We start from the raw sequence: 16,211 nt of genomic DNA, 5'->3' as shown, positions 1-16,211 counted from the left end.
GAAGGTGGTGGTTTCTTGGACCTTACACACAAAGTATGAGCAATAAAAGGAAAAACAGATAAATGGGATCTCCTCAATATTAAACCCTTTCACACTTCAAAGGACTTTGCCAAAAGGGTGAAAAGGCAGCCAACTCGATGGGAGAAGATATTTGGAAATCACATATCCAATAAGGGTTTAATATCCATGATATATAAAGAAAGGCTACAACTCAATAATAAAAAGACAAACTACTCAATTTAAAAATGGGTAAAAGACTTGAATAGACATTTATTCAAAGAAGAAATACAAATGGTTAAAAAACACATGAAAAAGTGTCCAGCATCCTTAGCAATTAGGGAAATGCAAATCAAAACTACAATGAGCTATCATCTCACACCTATTAGAATGGCCACTGTAAATGCTGGAGAGGACGTGGAAAGATAGGAACACTTACTCACTATTGGTGGGAATGTAGAATGAATGGTCCGGCCACTGTGGAGGACTGTTTGGCAGTTGCTAAGGAAACTGAATATAGACTTCCCTCGTGACCCTGCAATACCATTGAGAGCAGTGACACAAAAAGACTCCTGCACACCGATGTTCATCACAGCATTTTTCACGAATACCAACACATGGAAACAATCCAGGTGTGCATCATCCAGTGAATGGATAAACAAACCGTGGTGTAGACACACAATGGAATGCTATACAACTATAAGAAGAAATGAAGTCATGAAACATATGACAACATGGATGAACTTGGAGGACATCATATTGAGTGAAGCAAGCCAGACAGAAAAGGACAAATACTGTTTGATTACACACTATTATGAACTAAATATATTGTGCAATCTCACTGAGTTAATAACTGGAATAGGGGTCACCAGAAAATAGAATGAGTTTAGAGAATTGAAAGCTAAGGGTTATCTAGTGCAGAATTGGTAAAAAGGATGTATGCTAATCTTTGGAAATGAATAGAAAAGGTGAAAGCACAACATAATGTTTATAACTGGCAGTGCTCTTATATGGGTATGACAGTGGTTGAAAGGGAAAATGTAAGGTCATGTAAATTACACTAAAAAGAAAGCTAAAAAATGTAACATGGGACTGTATAGGATAGTAAAACCTCGTGTGAAATACAAATATGGGTGAAATTGCATATATAAGACTTTTTCTTTGAAACTGAACCAATGTATGTTAATGTTATAAAATGCTAATATCAGACCAAAAAAACTCATTATGCTTAATGAAGGAAACCACGCACAAAGTACTATGCATTGTATGAATCCATTTATTTAACATGTAAATATAAATCAGTTTATAAAGATGAAATTAGATTAGTGGTTATGTAAGGCTACGGAAGGATAGAGAGACTGTGAGGTGACTGCAAGGGGTGTGGGGCTTTTCTTTTTGGAGTTTTGAAATTGTTTCACAACTTTTTTGGTGATGAAGGCACAACATTGTGATTATACTAAGACCCATTGATTACACACGTAGGATAGATTGTATGGTATGTCAATATATCTCAATAAAACTGCTTTAAAATTAATAAAATAAAAATTCAAGACTAGCCAGAAATAGCAGCTATATTAAGCAGCGGAAGCATAGAGAGATCGAGAAGTGATGAATTTTTTTTCTTTATTATTTTTATTATGGAAATAAAGAAAATGTTGTAATAATGGTTGAAGTGATGAATGCACAACTATGTGATTATGCCAAGTATCACTGAGTGTACACTTTGGATGGATTGTATGCTTTACTAATATATATCAATAAAATTGATTCATTTAAAAAAGGAAAAAATGTATGATTGGTCTCATTTTCATTTAATTATTTTGAACAAATGAGAAACAACTAAAATATTTCTAGGCTCTTTTTTCTCTCATTTAACTGAGTCTTTATAGCTTCCTGAGTCTTGTAATAAAGAGCTCTGATAGCCAACTTGATCCTTGAGGCAAGGTTCTCTCACTATTTGAACTTGAGTTTTAACCTTGGATCCTGACTCAATGTTTCTTGCACTCTTTTCTCAGAAATTCCCTTCGCTTTTATTTCTTGTCCCTTTGTCAATTTTATCACTTGTACCCCTATTTTTCATAGTGTCCCAATCAAAGGATATGGCACCTGTCCTTTAGAAAATGACGGCTAAAACCTTGATATGGATAATTAGACCCAAACCAAGAATAAAAAGTAGGATTAAAGTTGGTTCTGGATCCCAGAACTCAAACCATATTTATAAATGTTTTTAAATCCCTTACTATTTGGCTTAAATGGGCTCCTTGGGCTAACCTGGGAAATATTATTTTTAGTATTTCCTACAAAGCAAATATTCTCTAATTTACTCACCAAACATCTCAATGGACTTTAAAAGTGAAACCCATTTTTAAGTCAGAGACTATCTCTACAGTTATATATTAAAAAGTTTCACTGTAAAATTGAATTAATGTATAAAACACTGCTTTATGCCATAATAAAAATATTAATACTAACTTAAATTTTTTTAAAAGTTCCTAAGAAGAATATTATTTTAGTATCAGGAGATATAAACAATGCACAAGTAAATACTGGGTCATTTGTCTTGAACATTAAGTGGTCACCATAGAAGAACACGTAATGTGTTTGCTATATTAGCTACTGACATATGTTAAAAACAGCAGGTTACAAGGGGTATGATGTGGGGAAATGGGGAGTTGAGGTTAATGGGTACAGAGTTTATGTTTGGGACGAAAAAGTCCAGTAATGCATGGTGGTGATGGTAACATAGCACAGCAAATGTCGTTAATACCCCAGAATTGCACACTTGAAAATAGTTAAAAGGGGAAATTTTGAGTTATCTGTATGTTACTACAATAAAAAAAATTTTTTTTTAAATGCAGCAAAAAGAAACAATAGGTAAATTTGACTTCATCAAAATATAAAACTTCTGTGCACCAAAGGAAATTATCAAGTGAAAAGACAACTTATGGAATGGGAAAAAAATAGTTGCAAGCCAAATATCAGATACGGGCTTAATATCCAGAATGCATAAAGAACAAAAAAACTGACAGCACAGTTAGAAAACAGGAAAAGGACTTCTCCAAAGATGATCTAAAAATAGCCAGTAGGTATATAAAAAGACAACCAACATCATCAGACATTAGAGAAATACATTTCAAAATCATGGTGAGACACCACTTCACAGTCAACAAGGATAGCTCTTTTTTTTAATGGAAAATAGCAAGCAGCAAGGATGCAGAGAAACTAGAAACTCCAGTGTATTATTGGTGGGCAGGTAAAATGTTGTAGCCACAGTGGAAAACAACATAGTATTTCCCCAAAAAGTTAAATATACAATTACCATATGACCCAGCAATTCCTCTTTTGGATATATACACAGAGAAACTGAAAAGAGTGTTTCACACAGATGTTCATGAATCATTGTTCACAGCAGTTTTATTCACAACAGCCAAAAGGTGAAAACAACCCAACTGTCCATCAAGGATGAATGGATAAATAAATGTGGTATAGACACACAGTGGAATATTATTTGGCCATAAGAAAGAATGAAGTTACCAGGCAGGCTGCAACACGGAAAATTCTTGAAAACATTATGCTGAGTGAAATAAGCAAGACACATAAGGACAAATATGATACGATATCACTTAAATGGTAGCAAAATGTGCACTACCAGAGTTCAGGGAGAGGGCGAGAGGAGGGGTGTTGGGGGGGAAATGATAACTGAGTTCAAGCTTTATCAGCTAGAGTCACCTATTCTGAAGTTCCTGTCAACCTTTTAATGGTTTAGTTTCTATTCGTGTTGTTTCCTGTAGATGCGTTATTTCATTAGGGCTGCAAAAGGGTGACTTTTTAATGATAGTATTTCCTCTAATAGCTGGAATTTTTCAGTAATGAAATATTTGATTAGAGAACATTGTTTCCAACTGGAAGGACTACAATTAATAAATTCAAATAATAAATGGTAAATGAAGTATGGAAAGCAAACGAGTCATACTGAGACAAAGGGCTAATTAAAATATTCTATAGAGTTCTAAAAATGACCAAGTTAGTCAACCAATAACCCAATAAAAACCTGGAAAGAGTGTAAAGTTGCAGTTCACAGTCAAAGAAAACACAGTGGCTCCCACACAGAGAAGAGTATTTTCATACTCAGAAGAAGTTAAACACAAATCTAAACTACAATGATACAAAGGCGTCCTGCCTTTTAACCGATCCATCCCTGGGGAGATTTTCCAGGTTTCCTTTCACAGAGAAATCCCCAGGGCAAACCTTGGTGGCCCCTTGAAGAACAATGTCCTTGTAGGGACGGGCAGGGAGCACCTGCGGGTGACAAGGGCAGGTTCCTGGCCCCCGGGCCCCTCCCAGGGCGAGTTTCCAGCCCCTGTCCTGGGCTGGGCTGAGCCCCGGCCTTCCCTGCCTCCCGCTCAGCAGCTCGTTAAATTCCTTCCTACCTGTTTTCTTTTCCTCCAGAATCACCTCTCTAGGCGCTTCCTCGGAGGCTCTTTGATATCTTGGTTCAAACGGAGAAGGGCGCGCTTGAGGTCGTGCTCTGATGTTTTTTAAAAATGTTGCCGGCTGCTCAGGGGCCCCTACCCGCATCTGTCATTTACGAGCCCTTGGCAGCCCCTACCCGGCATCCATCATTTACGAGCCCTTTCCACAAAATGAGGTCGCAGCTGCGCCCCTGGGCCTCCCTCTTCCGGCCCTGCCCACCCCCCACCTGTCCTCCCTCTTCCCCCTCCCCACTCAGTCCCAAGGTTCAAATCGCCCGGGGCCTCCTCGCAGCCCATGTGCTGTGCTTGTCCCAGCAGAGGGTGGCTTTGGGCTCATGATCCAGAACAGCACTGGGCCCGACGCCCGTGGACTCACCCAGCGACTCAGCTAAAACGTGTCATCTGGAAAGCGTTCAACCACCAGATTCACAAAAGTGGCTTGGGGACAGCATTTGGAAACGGAGACGCCCTTACGGACACATGCTACAGCTCCACGGTTTCTGCCGCACCCACGAACTGTGTGCCCCGAAACCTCTTCCATCAGATGCCGGAATAAGAAAGGACGGCCCGCAGCAGCACGCGCGCCCTCCTGCCACTCGCAGAAGCCGACGTCTCAGCAGCTCGCGGCGAGAGCGCAGCCGCACCTGTCAGGTGTAACCTTTACGTCCGGTAATGTGCTTTCTGAAATGGGTTGGGGAGGGAAGACTTGCTTTTCCGAAGCCTGTATATTGAAAAATCTGGAAAATAGCACACAAAGCTTGTGTTTGTTCAAGAGGGAAGTTTTTCAACTCAGTACCACAAGCCCCTCTATTCCAAAATACTCAGATTCTGCCATCTTCGGCTGACTGTGCGGGCCCAGGACTCTGCCATCTTCCCAGCCGTGGGCTGGCGGCGCCGCGCTCTACCTCGTCAGCACACCGACGGTCACCAGCCCCCCCTCTCCTGCCTCACCTGGAAGCCGTGAAGCCACGCTGACACCAGCCCCCCAGCCAGGAGGCCCCGCGGCCCCGCCACGCGGGGATGGAAACGGCCCTTGCCTCCTCGCTCGGGCCCCGTCGGTTTCCACCTTCTAGTTCCTCCCTCGTGCTGCTCATTCCGCATCAAATAATAACATAAAATACCCTTGCCTTGTAAGCGAGCAACAATGTGTCAGCTGGAGGGGACTGAATTACCAGGGTCCGCTCACCTGGAGAGCTGAGCTGGCTTCTCACAGCCTGCGCTCCGATGGCGATCAGAGTTCTTGAATGTCACCTCCGGGAGAGCACCGGAAAATCAGACCCATGCCGGTTTGGCTGTTGTTTTTCAAACAAGAGATAAAGGTAAAGACTTTATTGTTAAACTATGACTACTGAATATATGTCTTATATTTAACTTAGCATTAAGAAGCCACTGTAGCTTCCTCATCTTTTGGCAATTTGGTTTCTTTTGCTTTGGTTTGGTTAGACGTATTATCAAGACCACCTAAAAGAATATCTTGCCATTTTCCTGTTTAAGTATTTGCCACATCTGGGTTATCTGGGAACACGGGGCTTCCTAACAAAGGTGATAGACTGAAATCAGTCTTTTGTTAGGTAAACTCACTTTCATGTGAATGGAATCTTGAAATCAGTACTTTTGATGGGGAAATATCTTCTTGCTGGTACATCTTCTAAGCCACAATTATTGAAGGATGAGTACTTCTTCCTTCCATTTAAACCACTCTTCTAGGAAATGGAATAATAAAGAACCAATTCCAGCTTGATAGAACTACAGTACACTCAGGGACGCAGCGATCACCGGCAACTGAAGTTATGTCAATGAAAGGAAGGAAACTGTTGGGAGTCCCTCAAATTGCCAAAGCCTAAGTAGAGAAGTAAAGTGCAATGAGCCAAAAAATAAGATTGAGGGGACAAGGCTGATTGTGTTTCTAAGAAGAAGAATTGGGGAAGCTGACAGACACTATCTCTTTGGGATTTTACCTCATTTTTTTAAGTCTTAAAGAAGGACAAGAATTCTGATACAAGGGCAAAGAAAACTATAAAGTGAACCCATGAAACTGGAATTTACAGCCTATAAAAGACAGCTCATGGGGAAATTTAATTTCGTGGCTAACATGTTAACTGGTCTAGCTAAAGCCAAACACACTACTCACATCTTCAAAAGATAGGTAAGAAGAGACCAAATATAATTGCAAAATGAAGAAAAATAAATTGGAGACGGATGTCATTCGACACTCTCTTTTCCTCTCCCATCTTTGTGTATAGAATATCTTAGGAGGAAGGAGAGCAAAACGTAAGTGCTGGGAGTCCTTTCAAGAAACAATTACTGCGAGTGGAGCATTGAGGGAATTGGAATATTAAAAGAAGATGAACCTTCACGGACTGAAAAGACTGCGAATATCGAATGCAGTGGGAAATAACTTGGAAGGGTTCCAGCAGAGCTCAGTTGTCGGGTTCTGCCTGTGAACTTCATTCCTACAGCAGAACCAAACTTCAGAGCTATATATTTTCTAAACGTTTGACAGCGTCAGACTATTTTTTCCTTCCAGAAAATCCAGGAGCGTCCCCTCTTGCCTTTGTGCAGCTGGCCGGTGCCCAGAGCCTTTGCATGCTGGTTCCGTACGTTGGGAGGAAAGGTGCCGTGCCAAACACACCTCCCTCGCACCGAACCTCGGAGACGGTGTTTGACAACAATGTTTTGCTTCTGAAGGTTAAAATGATTCAGAGAAAAATCTACCAGGAAAGAACCTAGGCTGTGGGAAAACAGGTGTCCACTGGAATCTTTTTAACTGAACCATGTATTTGAAAATATGCATAGGTAAATGCTGGGAGGGAAATCCCAGTTAAAAAGAAATGACCTTCTGAACACAACTTTTCTCAGGGCTATTGCACCAGCTGCAAGTCAATGCAAACAGCAGCAGAGAGCTTTCAAATGAAGCTGTGAGGAGTGTTTAGCTGCGCTAATGCAGGGGAGTAGACCAGACGGACGGGGTCCAAATGGGAGCAGCACTGGGCAAATAGCAAAGGGTTGTAAAAAGACCCAGTGTTCGCGATGATTGAATGCCACGCGCGCAGACATACCTCTTGGTCTCTTGGCAAAGCTCATGCCCTGGAGACAGTCAGGCTCTCAGGAGACCCCAGGATGGTGTCTAAGGCTGGAGGAGAGCAGGGGGGTCCCAGCAGCCAAAGCCATGGGGCCAGAGCTCCCCTCATCCCTCAGGTAGCTCTGCCCAACCCTTTTCTCTTCCCCCTCTACCCAGGACTGAAAAGTCTCCTTCAGCTCACAGAGTCTGGCAAGGACCCTAGGTTTCAGCAGGCCGGTGGGACCCTGGTGGGGAAGCAGGGTGCAAGCACAGGTGCGGAGGAGCAGAGCGCACCGTGGCAGCTTGAGATTATTCACGAATCTCAAAAAGAAATGGATGATGGTTTGTGACAAGTGTTTTACAACAATGCAGGGTGTAGGTGGAGGGGGGATGTGTGGGACCCCTGTGTCATGTTATGGATGTTTGTTTCGTGGGTTCACAATCTTTGTTATACATTTACTGTTTGCGCATGTTTGTATATGAATGATATACTTCAATAAAAAAATATATTTAAATAAAAGATATGGATTATGTTTGTGAACTGGTAAGAGGCCTCTGATTAAGTTTACTTGATAAAATCAATTTAGGGCCTTGGGACTGTAAGCTTTTACCCCAAATAAATACCCTTTATAAAAGCCAGCAGCACCCCTTTGGCTAATACAGAATTTGGTACCAGGAGAAGGGTACAGTCTGATGCAATTATCAAAAACGCTGGAACAGTTTTATAAATGGGTAAGAAGTATTTTTTAGAGGAATAGTGAGATGCTTGATGGAAAAGACCTAGATTGCTTTGAAGAGACTGTTGGTAGGAATATGGATACTAAAGAGGCTTGTTGAGGTCTTAGAAGGAAATGATGAAACTGTTATTGGAAACTGGAAGAAAGGCAATCCATGTTTTAAAATTGCAGGGAACTTAGCAAGATTGACTCCTGATATTTCATGGAAGGCAGAATTTGAAAATGGCAAGCCCATTTAGCTGAAGAGCTTTCCACAGTAACCTTGGAGAATGCAGCCTGGCTTCTCCTTGCAGCTTAGAGCAAAATGCGAGAGGAAGGAGATAAGCTGAGAACTGAATTGTTGGACTCAAAGAAGCCAGAAACTGATTCCAGGAATTCCATGCCTCTGGAAATCAAACCCCCAGATGATAGTGCCCCATTTGAGGAATTAACTAAACTTAGAACTTTTCAGTTGGGATTGAAAATGCAGTTATTCAGGAAATCTTGTGGAAAGTCTTGCTGTCTGATGGCTTGGACCCCTGTTTCCTGCATGCGTTTGTTAGCATCAGCTCACCTCTGATTTTAAACACTTCGGAAGTGAGCTCAGGCTTCTGTCCATAGGAGGGCCCTAGGACAATGCCACAAGACTCAAAGACTTCAAATGTGCAAGACCTTGAGATGGTGAAATCGCTGGACTTAAAGACCAAGGAACCTCAGGACCACAGGGCACTTACACCTGAAAACTGAGAACATGGATCACGAAGCAGAGAAATCACAAGTACTCAAGATCAGGAGACTGCAATGTGATATCGGGAGATCGCCTTCCATTTTCAGACCCTGTTCCTCACTTCTGTTTCCTCAGAAAAATCCCTAAGCAAGAGAATACCTTGGTGGAGAGAATCACTTTGGAGAGTCTGGGGTTTTCCACATCTAAATATAATCCACCACACACACATTCATCAGAAGTCCGCTTGCTCTTGTAAACATTGTCCTTCCCTGCCAAGATTCTCCCTTTCCCAGAAACGTCCTTTATCACTTACTCCCCCGAGAAGGTCTCATCTTTGGGGAATTTTAGTTCTTTTAGACATTTATGTGCATAGTTAATCCACAGCCTTTTTTAAAAGGATGATTGTTTTTGGCTTATCTAAACACTGCCTGTTGTTTCATAAGAAGCAAAGGTCTTTCATATTTTACCAGCAGTGGAAACCAATACTTCCAGTGGTGGATTAAAATTGAGTGTGACGAAGATGATGTATAACTGGAGTGTCCTTCAGTAAAAACACCCACTTCCCCAGAGGGAGAAAAATGACATATGGTCCTCTTTCAAGAAAAATAAAAAAGAATAAATGCTGCCTTGCATTCTAGTAATTGAAAGATAGCTTTGCCGCTGCTGCTACTGGAACTGGGAATTCCACAGCATCTGTCTAAAGCTGAGAACTTTATTGTTCTGTATTAAAATAGCTTTTACTATAAATAGACTTGGTTATAGGCAGTAACTGTTTGTAATCAGAGTTCGTAAAGATTTTTGGTCAGTGAACTGAAAATAACCACAGGCATACAATGAGGGTATATGCTCTAAAACTTTATGATCCGTCTTGGCCAAATATCTCCTTCCTCAAGTGGCATTAGCATCGTGGACTTTAATATACATGCAGCACCATTATCAGTCCATCAATATATTTTACAAATAGTTATAAGTACTTTACGGTTTAGAAATCTTCTTCCAAGGGAGTGTCATCTGGAAAAATTTAACACTGCTCGACAAAGTCCTCCCTCCCCCAAGCTGGACAGAGCTACGAAGACGGTTGTTGTTTTCCTTTCAGTGCATCAGAACAGTAGATTGGGCCGTAAAAAATAAGAAAAAAAACATTTTAAAGCATCTGACTCTGGAGGTCTATTTCTTGCCCTGGCACACCCAGGGCCAATCAATCTTCTAGTCTCCCCAGCAAAGAAAAAAATACTGTTTATGGCTCTCATCAACAAAGATGTCTTTCCTTGGCACCATGTGTACTATCTGAATTATTTTCATAATTATTCTTGTGAATTTGTATGAGGAAAGTTCTAGTATTGCTATAAATTTTGTAAATTGGTCTTCTAGGAATTGAGACAGACAGGAACTACCATTCCCCAGATCTCATCATTTTAAATGGAATTTCTTGGTCTATGATCAAAAGAGCGGGGAGGAATGAAAAAAAAGACATTATCTCAACTTCTGTTGTTTCTCAGACTGGAATCAGTCCCCTCACTGCCCATCGCCAACTTTCCCACCCCAACACAAGCACACACACATTTTTTTCCCAGCAGCCTTGGTGCTGGCCAGGCAACAGCGCCTCCAGCCTAGGAAGGAAGCCCTGACTTGGGGAGTCAGGCAGTTTCTATCAGGTTCCTTGGAGTGACTCTTCACTCCTCTTTAGAGCACTTAGTAACAGATGAGTGATATAGATACTAACAGGTCAACCTGGCAAGCTCAACCATTACATCCGAATAAGGCTGTTGCCCTGAAAGCTGACATCAAAGGAGCTGTGGATCCTGCTGTGCAAAGGTTATTTTTTGTTTTGTTTTGTTTTTTGACATTTAAGTTCTTTACTATGCTGGAAGGATTTTTAAATACTTTTTTAATTAAAGTTAATAAATCACAAAGAATGTTACCTTAAAAAACATTAAAAAAATAAGAGATTCCCATATACCCCACTCCCCACCCCCCACCCATCACTTTTGTAAATTGTGTTTTTTTGAAGATACATACACCACAAAAAAAATGTTACATTAAAAAATATAAGAGGTTCCTGTATACCCCCCACTCCCCCACTCCACTCCTCCCACACCAACAACCTCCTCCATCATTGTGGCACACTCATCTGTGCAAAGGGTTTTGAACCTTCTCGTTGGGAAGAGCTCTTCGAGCCGATCCTGCCACACTCTTCCAACAGCATCAAGGGCAGAGCACAATTTTCTAGGAGTAGTACCTTTGAGTTTTTAAAGCCTATGTAGCAGAAAACTGTCTTTTGTTTAGGAAGATGCCTTGGTAGAACACTTGCTGGTGGAAAGAAGGCATAGCCTGGTGATGATTATGTCCATGAGTCAGCTTGGCCAGGACATGGTGTCCAGTTGTCTGGTCAAGCACGTGCTGGCTTGGTTGTTACTATGAGGCTATTTTGTGGGTTTAAATCATCAGTGAGTCAATGGTATCTATGGCTGATGACATCCACAATCACCTGAAGAGATCGCCTCAGCAAGTAGAGACGTCTCAGCCAATCTGTTGAAGGCCTTAAAACGGATTCCAGTAGTTACAAGGAAGAATCCCACCTTTAGCAGCAGCTTCTCCTGGGGAGCTCATCCGAGCCTTCATCTGCGTGTCTGACAGGCAGCCTGCCTTCTGGAATTTGGACTTGCTCTTCCCTAGCAGTCACGTGGGGCAATTCTTATATGTATATATATATATCCCGTTGGTTCTTTTCCCCTAAAGAACCCTAATAGAGCCTGCAGCAGTGGAGTTTAAAAACAAAAAACAGAAAAAACAGCCCGTGATCTGCAGAAAGCAGTGTGATTCAGGGCATGCTGGCGTCTACAGCACAATCCCACCTCATCCTCAGCAACGCGCTTGAGCATTTTCTACTGGACTCAATGTCACTTTCTTAAAATGCTTGTTTCAGTCCGTGGAGGGCATCTCTCAACCTACTCACCCGCCACAACCTGCAACTTGAAAAGCACTAGTCTGGAAGGAGTCAGTAAAACAAAGAGAAGACTGGTCTTCTCCGATAAGAAGGAGGCGGGGGAGGCAGGAAGGAAAAGGGAGGTGGGGACCTGGAGCAGAGCCGGGGGCTGGCGGCTGGAGAACTGGCCGCGGAGAGGGGCTCTGTGACAGGAGCACTCGAGGCTTCTGCCGTGAGGGTCCGCAGCCTAGCTAGAATTGTCCAGCAGCCTGAACGCCCGCCCTCCTTGGCACAGAGCTGCTTTGGGACTGTGCAGCTTTCACCATTTCGTACGGGTCGCCCTTTGGAGACACAGAGGGCAGTGGAGGGGGCAGAAGAGAGAGCATGTCCCCTGGCAATGTCAGTCACAGACTGAGGTCATTCAACGAGGTAGAGCTTGGAGCCAGAGGACCCCATGTCCGATGGCCTCCTCCCTCCCCACCCACCCCCCAAAAAAACCACCTCAGAGATTACTCATGTTCACCGCGAGTCTTAGGGGATGTGAGGTGCGAGTGAGGCCATTTTATTTCAATCTTAAAGGCTCAGGTGGCACCGAACTGGGCATGCAGTGGGGCCGGCTGGCGCGGGGTGGCGCGGGGGTAACGCCGGCCTAGCACTCGTGTCTTCTCCTGTTTTCCCTGCCCCACCCTCGTTCTCAGCGCACCGGGCACCGTTGCCCCCTAAGGGCTGGACACCGGCCCGGGCTTCTTCTCCGAGGAAGATCTACAAAGGGATTGTCAAAGGGATACTGCCCTTTGTGAGACAGATAAAGTAAAATTTACTGTGCACATGAAGAGTTCATTGCCAAATTGTAAACAAAAGTGAGTTCTCTGTTGTTCGAATTTATGGTGCCTCACGATTCCTTCCTTGAAAATGAAAACTGTGCAGGTGACTCTCTTCCACCAGCACCACCAAGACCTGATGTAGATACTGCAAGGGAAAAGCTACAGAAGCTTGGAAGAGGAGAAGGATCTGTGATGAAGGAAGAATTCACAAAGATGAAGCAGGAACTGGAAGCTGAATATTTGGCAATATTCAAGAAGACAGTTGCAACGCAAGACGTGTTCCTGTGCCGTGTGGCAGCACATCCGATTTTGAGAAAAGGTTTAAATTTCCATGTCTTCTTGGAGTATAATCAAGATTTGAGTGTACAAGGAAAAAAGAAAAAAGAAAAACTTGAAGACGTCTTTAAAAACATGGTTAAATCAGCAGATGGAGTAATTGTTTCAGGAGTAAAGGGTGGAGATGATTTCTTTGCTCATGAACGAACATTTCTCTTACAATATCATAGCCAAGTTAAGGATGCATCTGCTAAACCTGATAGGATGACATGATCACATGAAAGTGCTGCAGATGATACAATAGAATGGGTTCTTCATTATACACTTTAGGAACTCAGGATTCTACAGATATATGCAAGTTTTTTCTCAAAGTTTCAGAACTATTTGATAAAACAAGAAAAATACAGGCACGTGTCTGCTGAGAGGACTTCAAACTTTCTGACCTTTTAAAATATCACTTAAGAGACCCTCAAGCTGCTAAGGATCTCCTCTATGGAAGATCTAGGTCACTAGTAGATCATGAAAATGCTAATAAGCACTGGATTAAGCAAAAGCAAAAAATAAAGACGTTTTGCAGGCTGAAATTTCCCGACAATTATGTTCTCAGAAATTGGAAAAAAAACATATCTGAATCCGCAAAACAAGAACTTACAGATTTCAAGACAAGAAGAGTTGCTGCATTCAGAAAAAAAATTAGTGGAACTGGCAGAATTAGAGCCGAAGCATGGCAAGGGTAAGCTTCAGTTACTGCAGAACTGCCTGGCAGCGCTAAGTGGAGGCACGGAAGCTGCACTCCTCCTCCCTGTTTGAAAGGCTGCCTGCCTTCAGATTTTATTTTTGTTTTCTTAATGATGTTAGGCAATTACTCCTCACTGAAAGCAAAAAAAGAGACAGTGGGCCAAGTGCATACGTGCTCCTTTTTTCTGATAGACAGCAGGGCGGTGCCGTCCACAGGTGCTCCCGTCTGCGTGGTGGAGCGTTGCCCCGCTGCGCCCACTGCTCCTCACCAGCGGCCGGTCATCGTGCACTCTTCCCACTCAAAAGCCCAACGTTCTGTCCTTTTCTTAAAAAGTAGCCTCTGTACTTAGGTTTATTTTATAAATACTATTCTTTATGGCTGCCATTATCATTTACCCTTAAGTAATTTCTGAAGTTTAACCCTTTCAATGTACATTGTTCAGGAGGGATGAAAATTGCCATTACCTTTTCCTTTTTCTTAATTTTGTTATTAAACAAACAAACATTGCATACCACCTTAGTTCATTCATGTATTCTGGTAAAGAATATTAAGCAGACATTTTTAATCAATGAGCATTTTTTAGAGGTTTTAGGACAGACTTTATGTAATCTTTATAAGTATGATTTCTGAGAAACAAATGTATTAATGTTTACCTTAAATTTGTAGACTAAACCAATTATTGCATAATAAAGTGATAACAGTGATAGTTAAAAGAAAAAAGGCTTGGGTGAGCCCAAATGGCACCTAGGTTGACACACAGAATCTGATCCAGAGCCATGATCAGGGTAAATCATCAAGCTGGAATATTTCTGTTAGAGGAAGATGATTCTCAGAGAGCCTGCTGAATCTTAGAGCTCTGCACAGCGAGTGCCAGGACTTGGGTCACTCTCTTCCTTGTACGACCTCCCTAATACTTCAGAACCTGATAAATGGTTTGCCTTTGGGAAGATAAACTCTGCAGAGCAAAGTCTTCCAGCTCAAAGAGACAAATCACCTTTGTCTCCATTGTTTTTAGCATATGTGCTTTCTTAGGACTCTGATGTCTGGCTTTGATATTTTGTTTCTAGATTAAAGGAGAACAAAATCTGTTGTATTCAATGTTCATTCTTGGCTTCTCCCTTGGCTGGTCTCACCAAGAGCCAAGTCATCGCATTCTCCATTCAATCCTGGCCAGAGTGTCCAGAGGTCAGGAGGTTTTGACCTGCCAGCTGGCACCATCTGAAACCTCTCTCACTGCCAGGGAGGCTGAGGTAAGCCCAGGTCACCTCCTTGCTCCTTGCACCATGGCCAAGTCCACCAGACAAGGGTTCTCCTGAATTCTTTAGGGGTCTGTCCCCAATCCCAGCCTCTTGGTGGCCCTGTGCCCCATCTTGCCACTGAATCTTCTCCTTGTACCCCCAGCTGTGGCTGGAATTTGGCATGGAATCAATTGCACAGGTGCCACCCCCACATGCATTCCCACCTGGCACGGACTGGCACTCTTCCCAACCAAGACCCTGGAGCAGCAGCTGTCACTTCCCACTCCAGTGCACAGGACCAGGTTAAATCTGGACATGACTAATTTAACTCCCTTTCCCCCACCATCCCCAGCACCCCCGGGCTGGCCCAGGTGGCCTGTTGCTTCACCTCCCCTTCCTCTGCTTCTCACAGCCCAGGCACGGGGGCCCCACGCAGGCTGTCCTGGCCCCGCACTAGCCCAGTGGCAACAGCCACCATTGAGCCATTGTAACCTGCATTTGGAAAAGAACATGAACAGGAAAACTTTTCAGTTCCTCTCCTGAGGTAGAGCATTCCCTTTAGGGTAGAAACATTATTCACATTCATATTTTTCTACAGGAGCAAGTGATTAACTAATAAATCTTCAACCAATCTGAAGACTGTTGATTTGGGAAATCCAACTCTCTGACTCTGGAAGCTTCTTCATGCCCACCCCTGGCTGCATCGTTCTGTGCTCCCCCTTTACCTGGGCTACTCTAAGACGGGGTATCCTATCCCTTAAAGGCATGGGCTCTGCTTTAAACACAGGCGATTTATTTTTGCACGGATGTGAAATAGCATAATGAACACACCTGCGATGTGGAGCCAGCCCTGCACACGGAAACAGACCGCAGCCTGAGATTTGGTTTGGACCTGCCTTCCAGGAGCCACACTCCTGCTCTGCTCCGGCCATGCGTCCACACCCTAAATATGTGGCTAAAATGCAAGTATATGCAAATTAATTTAGATGCCTCAAATACTCTCAGAGATGCTTGGCAAGGCCTTGGAATATTGCTACAATGATCATGGAATTAGCTTCTCAACCACGTTACCAACCCATAGACCCCCAGGCCAGAGGGCCCCACGTGGTGATGAGATGAATCTTTGTGTACCTCACACCTGACAAATAAACTGGTATCCAATACACCCCGTCTCCTCACAAAAGCTCCTCTGCAGGTACTTAAAGATGATTCTGTTGTTTGAAGGCAGGGCTGGG

The 16,211-nt window shown here is 43.0% G+C and overlaps 1 pseudogene; it reads left to right on the top strand.

Moving 5' to 3' along the window:
• The first annotated feature begins 12,897 nt into the window (after nucleotides 1–12,897).
• Nucleotides 12,898–13,809, top strand: LOC101442015 (sorting nexin-6 pseudogene; annotated as a pseudogene).
• Nucleotides 13,810–16,211: the final 2,402 nt, after the last annotated feature.

The sequence above is a fragment of the Dasypus novemcinctus genome, chromosome 5 (genome assembly GCF_030445035.2).
Source record: "Dasypus novemcinctus isolate mDasNov1 chromosome 5, mDasNov1.1.hap2, whole genome shotgun sequence".
Classification (NCBI taxonomy): Eukaryota; Metazoa; Chordata; class Mammalia; order Cingulata; family Dasypodidae; genus Dasypus; species Dasypus novemcinctus.
Note: the sequence above shows the minus strand (reverse complement) of the source record. Positions and strands in the feature narration are given on the sequence as shown.